At 44.8% G+C, this 15,431-nt stretch overlaps 1 protein-coding gene and 1 long non-coding RNA gene across 7 annotated transcripts in view; one reads left to right on the forward strand and one right to left on the reverse strand.

Moving 5' to 3' along the window:
* Positions 1-3,048, reverse strand: part of TSPAN14 (tetraspanin 14) — a 270,495-nt gene extending 267,447 nt beyond the window's left edge. For 2 of the 6 annotated variants that reach the window (XM_056530948.1, XM_056530943.1), the window contains exon 1: positions 2,893-3,048. The gene's annotated coding sequence lies outside the window, so the exon portion shown is untranslated. Of the gene's footprint in view, positions 1-2,427; positions 2,563-2,892 lie in introns of those variants that run through there. The other 4 variants (XM_056530947.1, XM_056530945.1, XM_056530946.1 and 1 more) reach the window with 4 other exon arrangements.
* A 121-nt stretch (positions 3,049-3,169) lies between these two features.
* LOC130282583 (uncharacterized) lies at positions 3,170-12,490 on the forward strand. Its single transcript, XR_008846459.1, has 3 exons — positions 3,170-3,217; positions 3,381-3,401; positions 12,277-12,490. It is a non-coding gene; the product is annotated as an uncharacterized LOC130282583 (long non-coding RNA).
* The last annotated feature ends 2,941 nt before the right edge of the window (positions 12,491-15,431 follow it).

Genomic DNA, 15,431 nt, shown 5'->3' on the forward strand with positions numbered 1-15,431 from the left:
AATGTATGTATTTATAAGCCCCAGAATACACACAGCAGATTACAGGTACAATGTATGTATACTATATGTATTTATACGCCCCAGTATACACACAGCAGATTACAGGTACAATGTATGTATACTATATGTATTTATAAGCTTATAAACCCCAGTATACACACAGCAGATTACAGGTACAATGTATGTATACTATATGTATGTATAAGCACCAATATACACACAGCAGATTACAGGTACAATGATGTATACTATATGTATGTATAAGCACCAGTATACACACAGCAGATAATAGGTACACTGTATGTATACTATATGTATGTATAAACCCCAGTATACACAGAGCAGATTACAGGTACAATGTATGTATACTATATGTATTTATAAGCCCCAGTATACACACAGCAGATTACAGGTACAATGTATGTTTACTATATGTATTTATAAGCACCAGTTTACACACAGCAGATTACAGGTACAATGTATGTACAGTGACCCCCGACCTACGATGGCCCCGACATATGATCAAATCGACATACGATGGCCTCTCAGAGGTCATCGCATGTCGATGTCAGCATCGACATACAATGCTTTTTTATGTCGGGGCCATCGCATTAAGTGCTATCCGGCAGCGCAAAATGCTTAAGCTGCTGCCGGATAGCAGCTTAATGTTCCTCGTGTGGTGCGGTAAGTATTACTTACCCCTCCACGATGCTCCGGGGTGCCCTCCGGGTCCAGCGCTGGTCTTCCGGTGTCTTCTCGGCCCTATCCGATGACGTCAATACGCTGCTACGCACGTCATCCAATAGGAATGGCCTTGCGGAAGACAGCAGAGGACCGGAGAAGACAGCAGAGGACCGAAGAAGACAGCGGAGAGCCCAGCGGAGGCCCGAGGTCACCATCGGGAGTGGCGGGGACACCATCGTGAGCAACGGGGACAGGCGAGTACAGCTTCCTATACTTTACATTGCACGAATCCCTCAACATACTCGTTTGGAACGAATTACCATCGTATGTTGAGGGACCACTGTATACTATATGTATGTATAAGCCCCAGTATACACACAGCAGATTACAGGTACACTGTATATATACTATATGTATTTATAAGCCCCAGTATACACACAGCAGATTACAGGTACAATGTATGTATTTATAAACCCCAGTATACACACAGCAGATTACAGGTACAATGTATGTATACTATATGTATTTATAAGCCCCAGTATACACACAGCAGATTACAGGTACACTGTATGTATACTACATGTATTTATAAACCCCAGTATACACACAGCAGATCACAGGTACAATGTATGTATTTATAAGCCCCAGAATACACACAGCAGATTACAGGTACAATGTATGTATACTATATGTATTTATAAACCCCAGTATACACACAGCAGATTACAGGTACAATGTATGTATACTATATGTATTTATAAGCCCCAGTATACACACAGCAGATTACAGGTACAATGTATGTATACTATATGTATTTATAAGCCCCAGTATACACACAGCAGATTACAGGTACACTGTATGTATACTACATGTATTTATAAACCCCAGTATACACACAGCAGATCACAGGTACAATGTATGTATTTATAAGCCCCAGAATACACACAGCAGATTACAGGTACAATGTATGTATACTATATGTATTTATAAACCCCAGTATACACACAGCAGATTACAGGTACAATGTATGTATACTATATGTATTTATAAGCCCCAGTATACACACACAGCAGATTACAGGTACAATGTATGTATACTATTTGTATTTATAAGCCCCAGTATACACACAGCAGATTACAGGTACAATGTATGTATACTATATGTATTTATAAACCCCAGTATACACACACCAGATTACAGGTACAATGTATGTATACTATATGTATTTATAAGCCCCAGTATACACACAGCAGATTACAGGTACAATGTATGTATACTATATGTATTTATAAGCCCCAGTATACACACAGCAGATTACAGGTACAATGTATGTATACTATATGTATGTATAAACCACAGTATACACACAGCAGATTACAGGTACAATGTATGTATACTATATGTATTTATAAACCCCAGTATACACACAGCAGATTACAGGTACACTGTATGTATACTATATGTATTTATAAGCCCCAGTATACACACAGCAGATTACAGGTACACTGTATGTATCCTATATGTATTTATAAACCCCAGTATACACACAGAAGGTTGCAGGTACACAATAGGTATACTATATGTATTTATTATAATCACAAGTATACACACAAGAACAGGTTGCAGATAGAACACAGTGAACGTTGTGGTCCTATTTTTTACCCTGCCCTAACTTCCCCTGTGTCAGCGACTGCGATAAGTCCCTAATGTAAATGCCATAGCCACCACTCCCGGTGCACCCACCTTACACTTCGGGCACACTCAGTCAACACGGTATGAAGTTACAGCAGAGCAGACTACAAAGTTGTAGTCACACAGTGGACAGAGCAAGCTCCTCCCCCGGTTACACAGGAAGTAGAAACTCCGCTCCCCCCCTCCATTCATGTCACTGGGTGGTGCCTGTCTGATGTGTGTCATACACTGATACTGGAACTCCCTGGAGAACAGCCCATTATGATTAGGACGGCGGGGGGAGGATGCTCTACACACACTGCCTTATGCCCTAAGGCAGTGTGCCAAATCCTGTGGCTCTCTAGCCAAAGGGCTGCCCAAGCATGATGGAAGTTGTAGTTTTGCAACATCTGGAGAGCCACAATTGGGAAACACGGCTGTACAGTAAAAAGAATAAAGCTGAATAGACGCTGTCATTAGTGTGCAATAAGGAGTTCCATGCGTGTTCCTTATATATAATAATGTAGGAAGTACCACCTCTTATGACTGTGGTCACGTTGCTGTGATGTCCTTCCCTCAAGTTTTTCCAACTGATATCTGTCTCGCCGTGACGTCACTGGAACTTTCCCAATTGGTTCAAGTTACTTTAATAAAAAGAAAAACACCAGCATGCCCGGAGTTGTAGTTTTTTTTTTAACTGCTGAAGGCAGGCTGGTCACAGTACAGTTAGTTACAGTTAGTACAGTACAGTTACGGCCATTGGCTGGGGTGGCAGGTAAATACGCAGCTGCGGCAGTTTGTGAAAGAGCATCTGCAGGCACACTGTTGTATATGGCTTTGTTTCCACACATACTTTGTAAATGTAATTTACTTTATTTGCCCTGAAGAAATGCCACTAAAAACTGCACTCTCCCCCTCCACCTCTGTGATGCAGTTTTTGTGGCATTTTGGTTCCTAAAATAGTGTGTATTAGTGCATGTATTTTTGTTGTGACTTTTTTTTATACTGTGCTTTTCTCATTGCAGGTCATGCGATTCTCTGATCATGTAAGTTAGGCTGCATTCACATTTGGGGCATATAGTATCCGGATCCAGCAGGGGAATTGAAAAACCGGCTGCTAACAGATACCCACCAGACCTGTGCCGTACCACATTTCAGTGAGCCTGACGGAGTAAGCTAGCAAATCTGGTCTGTGGTGTACCCAGGGGCGTACCTAGAGCATTTGGCACCTGGGGCGGACCCTTTGTTTGGCACCCCCCCCCCCCCCCCCCCCCCCACACACACACACACACACACACACACACGCACGCACACACCCCCCCTCCCTCCAGGGGTGGACTGACAACACTCGGGGCCCCCGGACCAAAAAAAAAAAAGGCAAGGGCTCCTGCTAGGCTCTGCAGCTCGTCAATCTTCTGCTACGCTCCTATTCCACCCAAATCCCACACATAATAAAATAAAATTCATATATGTAAGAAACACTTTAACGTAGGTAAATTTCCATGACCAATAATACACTTCTTAAAAACACTCCTTGTGGCATCAAGCATCGGCAAGTGCCACATATATAAGTGGCCCAATAAGATAGGAGACTATGGTTATCCCCATTGGGGTACATCTCTAAGTAACATCAGAGCTTCTAAGCTCAGGATTGTACATATAAATCCGAGACTTGAGACCGTTTGAGTCCAAATCCACTGCTCCACCAAATTGAGTAGTCCCATCCATGACCTTGAGGCACATTTACAGATGCCTATGACTCAGTGGAGCTGTGTTTTTAAATACTATTTGTTCCTCACTTTATATTAAACTGTTCACATTAAAAGTTAAGTTTTATCATTTATGTGACACATGCAACATAGAGGTCTCTTTTAACCCCTCAGGGTTATTCTGTTGTACAAGTTATTACCTCTGCTTGTGTCATTGGCCCGAAAGGTAGTAGTTTTGTCATATAGTTGCTGAATGACACAGCCTGGAGCTGGCAGCAGCATGAGTAGACACTAGGACTTCACAATCGCTAAGATTAAAAGATTAATTTTGAAATTTTAATTGAAGATTTATGGTAGCTAGTGCTACCATAAAAAAATGTTTAGGCCCAGCAGCATCAGTGAACCATATATTGGCTGAATGACACAGCCTGTAGTTGGCAGAAGCATGAGGAGACCACTGAAATTTTATATTTTAAAATAGAAATGTAAGATTTTTGAATAGAAATTTAAGGATTGAGGATTTTGAAATTGAAATTTTAAATCCCAAGTTTTAGTGTCCCGGGCCCCGGCGTGTGGGTACAAAGGACCAAATCTAACAAAGCACAATGGCAGCACAATGACAGAGCTTGGAGGTGGCATCAGTATAAGGACACTATATAGTGGCTGAATGACTGCCTGGAGTTTGTGGCAGCATGGGGAGACCATATGGTGTCTCAATGGCACAGCCTGGAGTTGGCTGAAGCATGAGGAGACCTTATAGTGGCTGAATGAGACAGTGTGGAGGTGGCAGCAGCAGCATCAGGAGTCCTGATCCAATGACAGAGTGATGTGGTGGGTGGCAATAACAGTACCCGGTGACGAAGGTATGTGAAAAAAGGTCTGATACGGATCTAACAAGGAGTCACATGGCAGCACAATGACAGAGTCTGGAGGTGGCATCAGTATGAGGAAACCATATAGTGGCTAAATGACTGCCTGGAGTTTGTGGCAGCATGGGAAGACCATATAGTGTATCAATGGCACAGCCTGGAGTTGGCTGAAGCATGAGGAGACCATATAGTGGCTGAATGAGACAGCGTGGAGGTGGCAGCATCAGGAGTCCTTACTTGGTTACAGAGTAGTGTGGTGGGTAGCAATACCAGTACACGGTGACAAAGGTGGGTGAAAAAAGGTCTGATGCGGATAATTGTTTGTAACTGGGGAGCGAGCAGCACCTTAAATCTGTTTGGCACTATCCATACTTGTGAAGTGTTGGTGTGGCACCATGGTCAATCTACTCTGATGCATAAGGCATTGGTGGTTGGAAATCCTGGCTGATCCATGCATGATTCATCTTCACAAAGGTAAGTCTCTCCACATTTTTTGTGGCCGAGTTCTCCTTGGGATGACTATGGCCTTGGCCGCACTAAACATCCACTCTGTGGCACACTACTGGCTGGGCAGGACAGCTTTTCCAGGGCAAACTTTGCTAGTTGCAGCCACAAATCAAGTTTGGCTGCCCAGCGGATCTTCAAGGTGTGTTGGCATGGTCATGTCAAGGTATGCCACCACCTGCTGGTTCAGGTCCTGCTCCAGGTATACCTGCTGCTGATGAGTTGCTTTACTATGCGGGTGAAGAAAGCTACTCATCAGTGACTCAGGCTGCTGCTGATGGAGCTGGTACTGCTTCTGCCACCCCACCCCAACAGCCATGGCAATAGAAAGTGAGCACAGGGGGCCCCCCGATTCAGAACTGCGAGAGGATGGACAATGGCGCAGATAGGCATTGGCAAACTGAGTACATAGGATGCCTCTGTTGTAGGTCAGTTTGTCCTCCCTCTCAGTGGGTGTAAAAAAGGCCCCTATTTTGTGGTGGTAGCGAGGGTCCAATAAGGTGGAGATCCAGAAGTCATCCGGTTGCCGAATGGTGACAATACGGCTGTCACTACGCAAGCAAGTGAGCATGCATCGTGCCATTTGTGCAACTGACTTGGAGGGACTCCCTGCCTCCATCTCCACTGCATACTGCCATGGTGTGTCTGGGTCCCCTGTCTCGCCTTCCTCATAACCCTCTAGCTCCTCTGGCTGTTCCTGCTCCTCCTCTCCTGTCAGATTACTAGAAAAACTGCCCATTTGGCAAAACTTAAACTGCTCCACTGTGCCCCTCCCCCTCCTCCTCCAGTTCAGCCCCCATAGGGCTCATGTGGCCATGAGATGTAGGTGCCACGTCTCCAGTGCCCTGACCAGCCATTGTTTCCAACACGTGTTGTAAGAAATGAAGCAGTGGAATGACGTAGTTCATCCCTTAATCCTGGCAAATTACTAGTAATGTGGCTTCCTCAAAGGGCCTCAGCAAACGGCAGGTGTCACATATGAGCTGCCACTGGTTCACATTGAAGTTACACAGGGGAGTACCCCTATCCGCTTGGATCATCAAGAAATTGGTTATGGCTTTTCTCTGTTTGTACAGTCGGTCCAACATATGGAGGGTGGAATTCCAACGTGTGGCAACGTCACAAAGCAGACTATCTTGGGGGATAACGTTCTGACGCTGAAGCTCAAGGAGGGTGTGCTTTGCGGTTAACGAGTGGCTGAAGTGCATGCAAAGTTTCCTTCCATTGTTAGGATGTCTTGCAAATGGGGGGAGCACTTCAGGAACTGTTTCACAACCAGATTGAACACATGTGCCATGCAGGGCGCATGGCTCAGCCTCAGGGCCATATTAAGGCTGCCTGGAAGACGGAGCACTTTATTATCATTTTCTTGTGCTTTTGCCTTCTCTGGAAACTTAGCCTTGGTCGTCCCCTGGTCCTTAATACTCCTGGTCCTTCTCCACTGTTCCACTTTTCTGCACCCGCTACCCCCCCCCCTCAGTCCCCTTCACACTCCTCTGCCCCCTTTACCACACCTACACTTACCTCACCCCCCACCCCTCCGAACAACCTCCCTTCAGCACCCCCATGACCTCCTGGTCCTTCTCCACTACACTTTTCTTCACCAACCCCACCACATTAGGTTGGCAGTATAGTTCCCCCACATTAGGTGTAGTATAGTTCCCCCACATTAGGTGCAGTATAGTTCCCCCACATTAGGTGCAGTATAGTTCCCCACTTTAGATGCAGTATAGTTCCCAACATTGTGTACTCAAGTAGAAAACAGACATGGTGCACATCTACAATCTTGCACAATGATCCAATTGCTTCTCAGCATAATTTCAAAAACTAACAGGTTGTTAGTATATACGTTTTGATCAAAAAGTACAAAGCCCACTCGCCACGTCAAGGCCACCTATTTAGAGTGGGTCCCTAACGTCCCTAGCATAAAATGGCGTAGCACTGGGCGGCGACCACCACCGCCGCGACACCAGTGCCCACAGGGTGAACGACCCACTGGCAGAGTGGCCCCAACGCCACTCAAACCAGTCCATGGTTCGCACCTTCCCACAGACACGGCGCCACAGCAGCAACGGACGCCGCACAGCACCACACCAGTGTGAACAGAATGTTATAGCACACTTACCATGCTCTCCCAGTCAAAATGGGAGGCTGCCAGGAAAGAAAAGGCCCATGTGTAGCTAACTACTACTTATATAGGGTTACATTAGGTGCAGTATAGTTCCCCACATTAGGTGCAGTATAAGTCCCCACACATTAGGTTGGCAGTACAGTTCCCTGCACATTAGGTGCAGCACTGTTCCCTGCACATTAGGTGCAGTACAGTTACCCGCACATTAGGTGCAGTATAGTTCCCCGCACATTAGGTGCAGTACAGTTCTCCCACATTAGGTGCAGTACAGTTCCCCCACATTAGGTGCAGTACAGTTCCCTCACATTAGGTGCAGTATAGTTCCCCCACATTAGGTGCAGTATAAGTTCCCTCACATTAGGTGCAGTATAAGTTCCCCCACATTAGGTGCAGTATAAGTTTCCCCACATTAGGTGCAGTATAAGTTCCCCCACATTAGGTGCAGTATAAGTTCCCCACATTAGGTGCAGCATAGTTCCCCACATTAGGTGCAGTATAGTTCCCAACATTAGGTGCAGTATAGTTCCCAACATTAGGTTCAGTATAGTTCCCCACATTAGGTGCAGTATAAGTCCCCGCACATTAGGTTGGCAGTACAGTTCCCCGCACATTAGGTGCAGTATAGTTCCCCGCACATTAGGTGCAGTACAGTTCCCCCACATTAGGTGCAGTACAGTTCTCCCACATTAGGTGCAGTACAGTTCCCCCACATTAAATGCAGTACAGTTCCCCCACATTAGGTGCAGTATAGTTCCCCAACAGACATACAGCCTTCAGCCATATACAGTGTATGGCTGGAGGCTGTGTGTCTGTGTACTGCCTCACTTCAGTGTTCCGACCACCGCTCCTCCGGTACAGGGTCACGATCTACTGCTATGGTCAAATATACCTGTAGTAGTAAACAAACTTGACTTTATTGTATATAATATATAAAAATAATAAAAAGGATGGATGACGTGTTTCGAGGGGGGCTCCCCTCTTCCTCAGATCAGTATCATGTGTGTAGTGTCAAAGATGCCATTTTTATGTGTAAATTGGCGCCAAGGTGAAAAAAGAGGTGTGGCCCAGATGTGGGCTGTTACAGATGTTAGAAGGTAAATGAAAAAACTTAGTTTCTTGTTAAAACAGAGGGTTGCCTGAAAGGAACAAAGTATGTGTAAGGAGTCATAGGGCATTGCCAGGGTCTGTAGTACCCCATCCATTCATATCCCCATCCATTATATCATATCCCCATCCATTCTCCATACATGCATAGTACTCCAGACCCTGGCAATGCCCTATGACTCCTTACACATACTTCATCCCTTGCAGACAACTCTGTGTTTACATCCGTGCGGGAATATACACGCCCCATCATTTCATTGGCCCGCCGCATCACATGCGCTAGGGGTGCTCTTAACAATGCGTCCTTAGCAACAAAAGCGCAGTCACACTGCGCTACTACAGAACAGCCGCCCGTTCTTCCTGATTGGCCGGCTGGCACCACATGACCCGCGCTGTCAACAATGCGTCCTTAGCCACGCCGGCGCATGCGCAGTGTGCTTTTGTTGCCGTGAATTTGTCACCGGCCCTATCTAGCACTGATATAACAGTTATTTTTATCTTCCACACAGCATAATGCTCCTATTTTAACTGCTGACATGCAGATTCGCTAGGCTCCCTCTGTTTTAACTAGCAACTAAGTTTTTTTCATTTACCTGCAAACATCTGTGACAGCCCACATCTGGGCCATGCCCCTTTTTTCAACTTGGTGCCAATTTCCACATTAAAATGGCATCTTTGACACTACACACATGCTTCTGATCTGAGGAAGAGGGGAGCCCCCCTCGAAACGCATCATCCATCCTTTTTATTATTTTTATATATTATATACAATAAAGTCAAGTTTGTTTACTACTAAAGGTATATTTGGCCTTTTCTCCAGTCTGACGACCGAGTGGGCAGCGCCAGGTTAACATAGGTCTTGTTTTCCTGCATCTTGATGTGACTCCCGGCAAGGTAGGCTTCAGTGAGGCAGGTGGTCTCCCCCGGGCATGTTTGGCTCCAGAATTTCCACTTCTTCCACCATGCTGACTGCCAACCATGCTACCACCTTGCTGGCTCAGCTGCTGCCTTATGGGCAACCTGCAACTCTCTTCTCCTTATGTTGATGAACCCCCTTCTGCACCCAGCTCCCAATTGCGATCTCCTGTATCATCATCAACAAGTGTCTGCATATCACTGATGTCCTCCTCAGGTTCCTCAACAGTGTCTGCTTCAGGACTCTGAACACTGGCAACACCGCCTTCCACGTCACTCTCTTCACCACTAGCGGAGGAAGCGGCAAATATCTCCTCCACTTGTTGGCTGGGAAGTAGCTGCTGACTGTCCTCTATTAGATTGCCCTCAGTAAATCTTGGAGCAGAACCCACAGCATAGGATACTTCTGTAGGGGAGGGAACAGCTTAGGACAGAGGCAATGGGAGGACAGGGACTGCTCCCGGGCCATACCAACTGAGAGTTGTGTCTGAGAAACCCACCGATTGTTGACTGGGGGTATCAGATGTCACTTGTGATAAAGTGGATGACCGTGTTAATCAATTGATGAAGGCAGATGGGTTGCTGGTCGAGACACGACCGATAGCTGATACCGGGAGCTCAGGCCACTCGCTGCGACTCCTGCTACCACTCGCCCCTAGTCTGCTGTAACCTCTGCCTGATGAATTTAGGCCTCTGCCACTCCTCTATGCACTTCCTGGCACTTCTCTGCATATATGAGGGGAGTACAATACGCTTCACTATGCTTAAAACAGTATTTGTCTAGAACAGCAGCATGTGTGTACTTTTGACTGTCCTTTTACAGTATGTAGGCACTTGACAGAAAAATGCGGTACAGCACGCTTAAAAAAACCTATATTAGTAAAACACCAGCCAGTGATTACTTTTGCCTGGACTTCTACAGTATGTAGGCCCTTGACAGATTAACAGGTACAAAATAGTACACTACTTAGATGTACATATGTGGTATGCAGTTATGAGGGCAGAAAAATGCGCTACAGTACACTTAAAAAAGTATCTGAGTACAACACCAACCGTTGAGTACTTTTGCCTGGACTTTCACTGTAGCTAGGCCCTTGATAGATTAACAGGTAAAAACACTAATTGGTGAGTACTTTTGCCAGACTTTAATAGTATCTAGGCCCTTGATAGATTAACAGGTACAAAATAATACACTACTTAGATGTACGTATGTGGTATGCACTTACAATGGGCCGAAAAATGCGGTACAGTACGCTTAAAAAAACGTATTTTAATAAAACACCAGCTGGTGATTACTATTGCCTGGACTTTTACAGTATCTAGGCCTTTGACAGATTAACAGGTACAAAATAATACACTACTTAGATGTACGCATGTGGTATGCAGTTATGCACTTATGAGTAGAGATGAGCAAACTTAAAAAAAAATTTGGTTCGGGTCGAATAAATTTGCGGCAAAACTGTATTAAAAACGACTATTTCTGACCTACAGGGAGCTCCAATAGGGGTGTAGAACACTTTGCCTTGCTGTAACATGCATAGGGAATGTGCTTGGTTAGTGAAATCATACTGTTATTCACTTTGGCATGCAGATTACAGGCAATTACATTAGAATCATCGCTGCAGAGCGTCTATGTGGCAGCAGGGAGACCATAAGGTGTCAAAATTGAAGAGGATAAAGAGATCTTTTATGTCATATTTAATGTAATTTGATGTGAAAATTCCATTTTTACATTACCCATTCTGGCGAGCATCAAGCTGGCGGTCCTCCACCAGGCGAGATACCACCTGTTCGAACCCCTGCTTCTCAGTGCCCCCCTGATTATGAAAGTACGAATGTTTCATTTAATCAGTTATGGTTCATTGCTATTGCTCCAACATGTTTCATTGGATTCTTGTGATAATTCCACAGGTCATATGACGTCGAGGGCCAAAGGGCCTTAGTCTTGAAAAAATTACAACCCCTAAGATTAAAAGATGAATGTTGAAATCTCTATTGAAGATGTATGTTAGCTAGTGCTACCATCAAAAAAAATGTTGGCCGAGGCCCAGCAGCAATAGTAAGCCAAGTAGTTCCAGAAACATACAGAGTAGAGCAGGAAGCAGCATGAGTACACAAGAGGGGTTTAAAACCCCTAACATTAAAAGGTGAATGTTTAAATCTCTATTAAAGATGCATGTTAGCTGGTGCTAGTATCAGTAAACCAAGAAGTTCATGAAAGACAGGAGCAGTCAGGTGCAAGCATCACATCCGAGGGTTTCATAACCCCTTACTTTGATAGATCAATGATGAAATCTCAATTAGGCATTTATGTTAGCTAGTGCTACCATAACATATATTGAGTTAATAACCCAGTCCCAGCATTATCAGAAAACAATATATTGGCTGAATGACACAGCCTGGAGGTAGGGAAAGCATAAATAGCCTATATAATGTCTGAATGGTATAGCCTGAAGGTGGGTGATGCATGAGGAGACCATATAGTGGCTGAATGACATAGCATGGAGGTGTTGGCAGCAGGAGGAGACCATATGGTGGCTGAATGGCACAGCCAGGAGTTGGCAGCAGCATGAGTAGACACTAGGCCTTCACAATCCCTAAGATTAAAAGATGAATTCAGAAATGTAAACCGAAGATTTTGGATAGCTAGTGCTACCTACCATAACAATATTTTTATTCCCAATCCCAGGCCCAGCAGCGGTATCAGCAAACCATATATTGCCTGAATGAAACAGCCTGGAGTTGGCTGAAGCATGAGGAGACCCCAGGGCTTCACAATCCCCAAGAAAAAACACAAGAATTTGTGAAATGTAAAATGAAGATTTTGGATAGCTAGTGCTTCCTACCATAACAAAATTTGTATTCCCAGACCCAGGCCCAGCAGCAGTATCAGTAAACCATATATTGCCTGAATGACACAGCCTGGAGTTGGCTGAAGCATGAGTACACACCAGGGCTTCACAATCCCCAAGAAAAAACACAAGAATTTTTTAAATTTAAAATGAAGATTTTGGATAGCTAGTGCTACCATAACAACATCTTCAGTCCCAGACCCAGGCCCAGCAGCAGTATCAGTAAACCATATATTGCCTGAATGACACGGCCTGGAGTTGGCTGAAGCATGAGGAGACCCCAGAGCTTCACAATACCTAAGCAAAAAAACACAAGAATTTTGAAATTTAAAATGAAGATTTTCGATAGATAGTGCTACCTACCATTTTATTCCCAGACCCAGGCCCAGCAGCAGTATCAGTAAACCATATATTGCCTGAATGACACAGCCTGGAGTTGGCTGAAGCACGAGTACACACCAGGGCTTCACAATCCCCAAGAAAAAACACAAGAATTTTTGAAATGTAAAATGAAGATTTTGGATAGCTAGTGCTACCTACCATAACAAAATTTTTATTCCCAGACCCAGGCCCAGAAGCAGTATCAGCAAATCATATATTGCCTGAAATACACAGCCTGGAGTTGGCTGAAGCATGGGGAGACCCCAGGGCTTCACAATCCCCAAGAAAATATACAAGAATTTTGGAAATTTAAAATGAAGATTTTGGATAGCTAGTTCTATCTTAACAACATTTTCAGTCCCAGACCCAGGCCCACAAGCAGTATCAGTAACCCAAATATTGTCTGAATGACACAGCCTGGAGTTGGCTGAAGCATGAGGAGGCCATTGAAATGTATCATTTTTTATTTAAATTTAAGATTTGGAAATTTAACCCCTTAATGCATATGGACATTTATGAACATCCATAAGCGTCTCCTGAGGTATGATGCGCCCTCAGCAGGTGAGCGCGTATCATACCCGGTGGGTCCCGGTTGCTGTAAGCAACCGGGACCCGTGGCTAATGCCGGACATCTCCAATCGGGCTGATGTCCGGCATTAACTCTTTAGGGTTAATATATCTAACAACGTGGAATTATAGTATCTATTGGTAATTAAAAACATGAGACTCCCAGACATGTGACTGGTAAAGGAGAGCATCTGGAAATGTTTGTACTCATGTTCTAGGGTCCATGTTGGTGAAAATCTTGAATAACATCTATATGATAATATAGTGAGATAGACAAGGATTGGAGGAACCGGAGTGACGAGGACATCTACATGCGACCCTGGCCACAGAGAGTTTGAAATTTGGATTCCCTAGGACACATTATGCTTGGGAGCAATGCGGAATGCGCTCTTATGTGATGGGGAACACAAGATATTATGGATCTGGATTATTTTTGCCCCTCAAGACTGCTTATATCCTCCCACACAAACTCTGAGGGATACATCCTCTTATTTAAGCTTTGAGGGATATATTTCCTGTGGGAGATTGGATGGTGAGAGGTAATGGAAGATTTACATTGAACGGAGCGGTCCCCTGGACACACTACCTCATATGACTACCTCATATGATTGAGCCGTTGGTAATGGGTACTGGAGCTGAATTAATTGGTTGGGGCTATGCCCAACTGCACTATATATATTGTATATTGCATATGATCTATGTCCTTGACTGTATATTATGACTAGCTGAGCACCCGGCGTTGCCCGGTTTTTACTTCCTCATCCTTGTTGGGGAGGAAAATCAACAAAGGAGGAAGCTTTTCACTTCAAATCCTATCCCCATTTATTGTTGTCATATCCCAACCCCATATCCCGTCCTCATATCCTGTCCTCATACCCTGACCTCCTATCCCGACCTCCTATCCTGTCCTCCTATCCCGTCCTCCTATCCTGTCCTCTTATCCCAACCTCCTATCCCGTCCTCCTATCCCGACCTCCTATCCCGACCTCCTATGCCTTCCTCCTATCCCTTCCTCCTATCCCGACCTCCTATGTCAACCTCCTATCCCATCCTCCTATCCTGTCCTCCTATCCCATCCTCCTATCTTGACCTCCTATCCCATCCTCCTATCTGGACCTCCTATCCTGACCTCCTATCCCGACCTCCTATCTTGACCTCCTATCCCGACCTCCTATCCCGACCTCCTATCTCAACCCCCCATCCCGTCCTCCTATCTCCACCTCTTATCCCGACCTCCTATTCCGACCTCCTATCTCAACCTCCTATCCTGTCCTATCCCGTCCTCCTATCCCGTCCTCCTATCCCGACCTCCTATCCCATCCTCCTATCTCCACCTCCTATCCCGTCCTCATATCCCGACCTCCTAACTTGACCTCCTATCCCGACCATCCCGTCCTCCTATCTTAACCTCCTATCTCGACCTACTATCTCGACCTCCCATCCCGTCCTCCTATCCCGACCTGTAATATGTGTACCAGGTATTGAAATATCTCCAGCCGTACAGAAGTTATGCTGGAACATACATTTCCCATTGATTTGCATGGTACTGTAAACAAAAACCCCGATCCTTACAAATGGGGGTAGTTAAAGGTTAAATTAACTATCCTATATTTTAAGTGGACATATAAGTAACATGTGACTAAGTATTATCGAAATACCCGGCGTTCCCCGTTTTTCCTTCCTCATCCTTGTTGGGGAGGAAAATCAACAGAGGAGGAAGCTTTTGACATCCCCATATATTGTTGTCATATCCCAACCCCATATCCCGTCCTCATTAGTGTTGCTCGCGAATATTCGCAATTCGAATTTTATTCGCGAATATCGCATATTCGCGAATTCGCGAATATTCGCGAATATAGCGCTATATATTCGTAATTACGAATATTCGTTTTTTTTTGTTTTTTTTTCACAGTACACATCACAGTGATCATCCCTCTCTGCTTCCAGCTTATGTGGTGTAAGAAGGCTCTAATACTACTGTATGAGACTGGTGTGCGAATTTTCGCATATGCGAAACTTTGCATATGCTAATTTTCACATATGC

This window comes from Hyla sarda, chromosome 7 (assembly GCF_029499605.1).
Source record: "Hyla sarda isolate aHylSar1 chromosome 7, aHylSar1.hap1, whole genome shotgun sequence".
Classification (NCBI taxonomy): Eukaryota; Metazoa; Chordata; class Amphibia; order Anura; family Hylidae; genus Hyla; species Hyla sarda.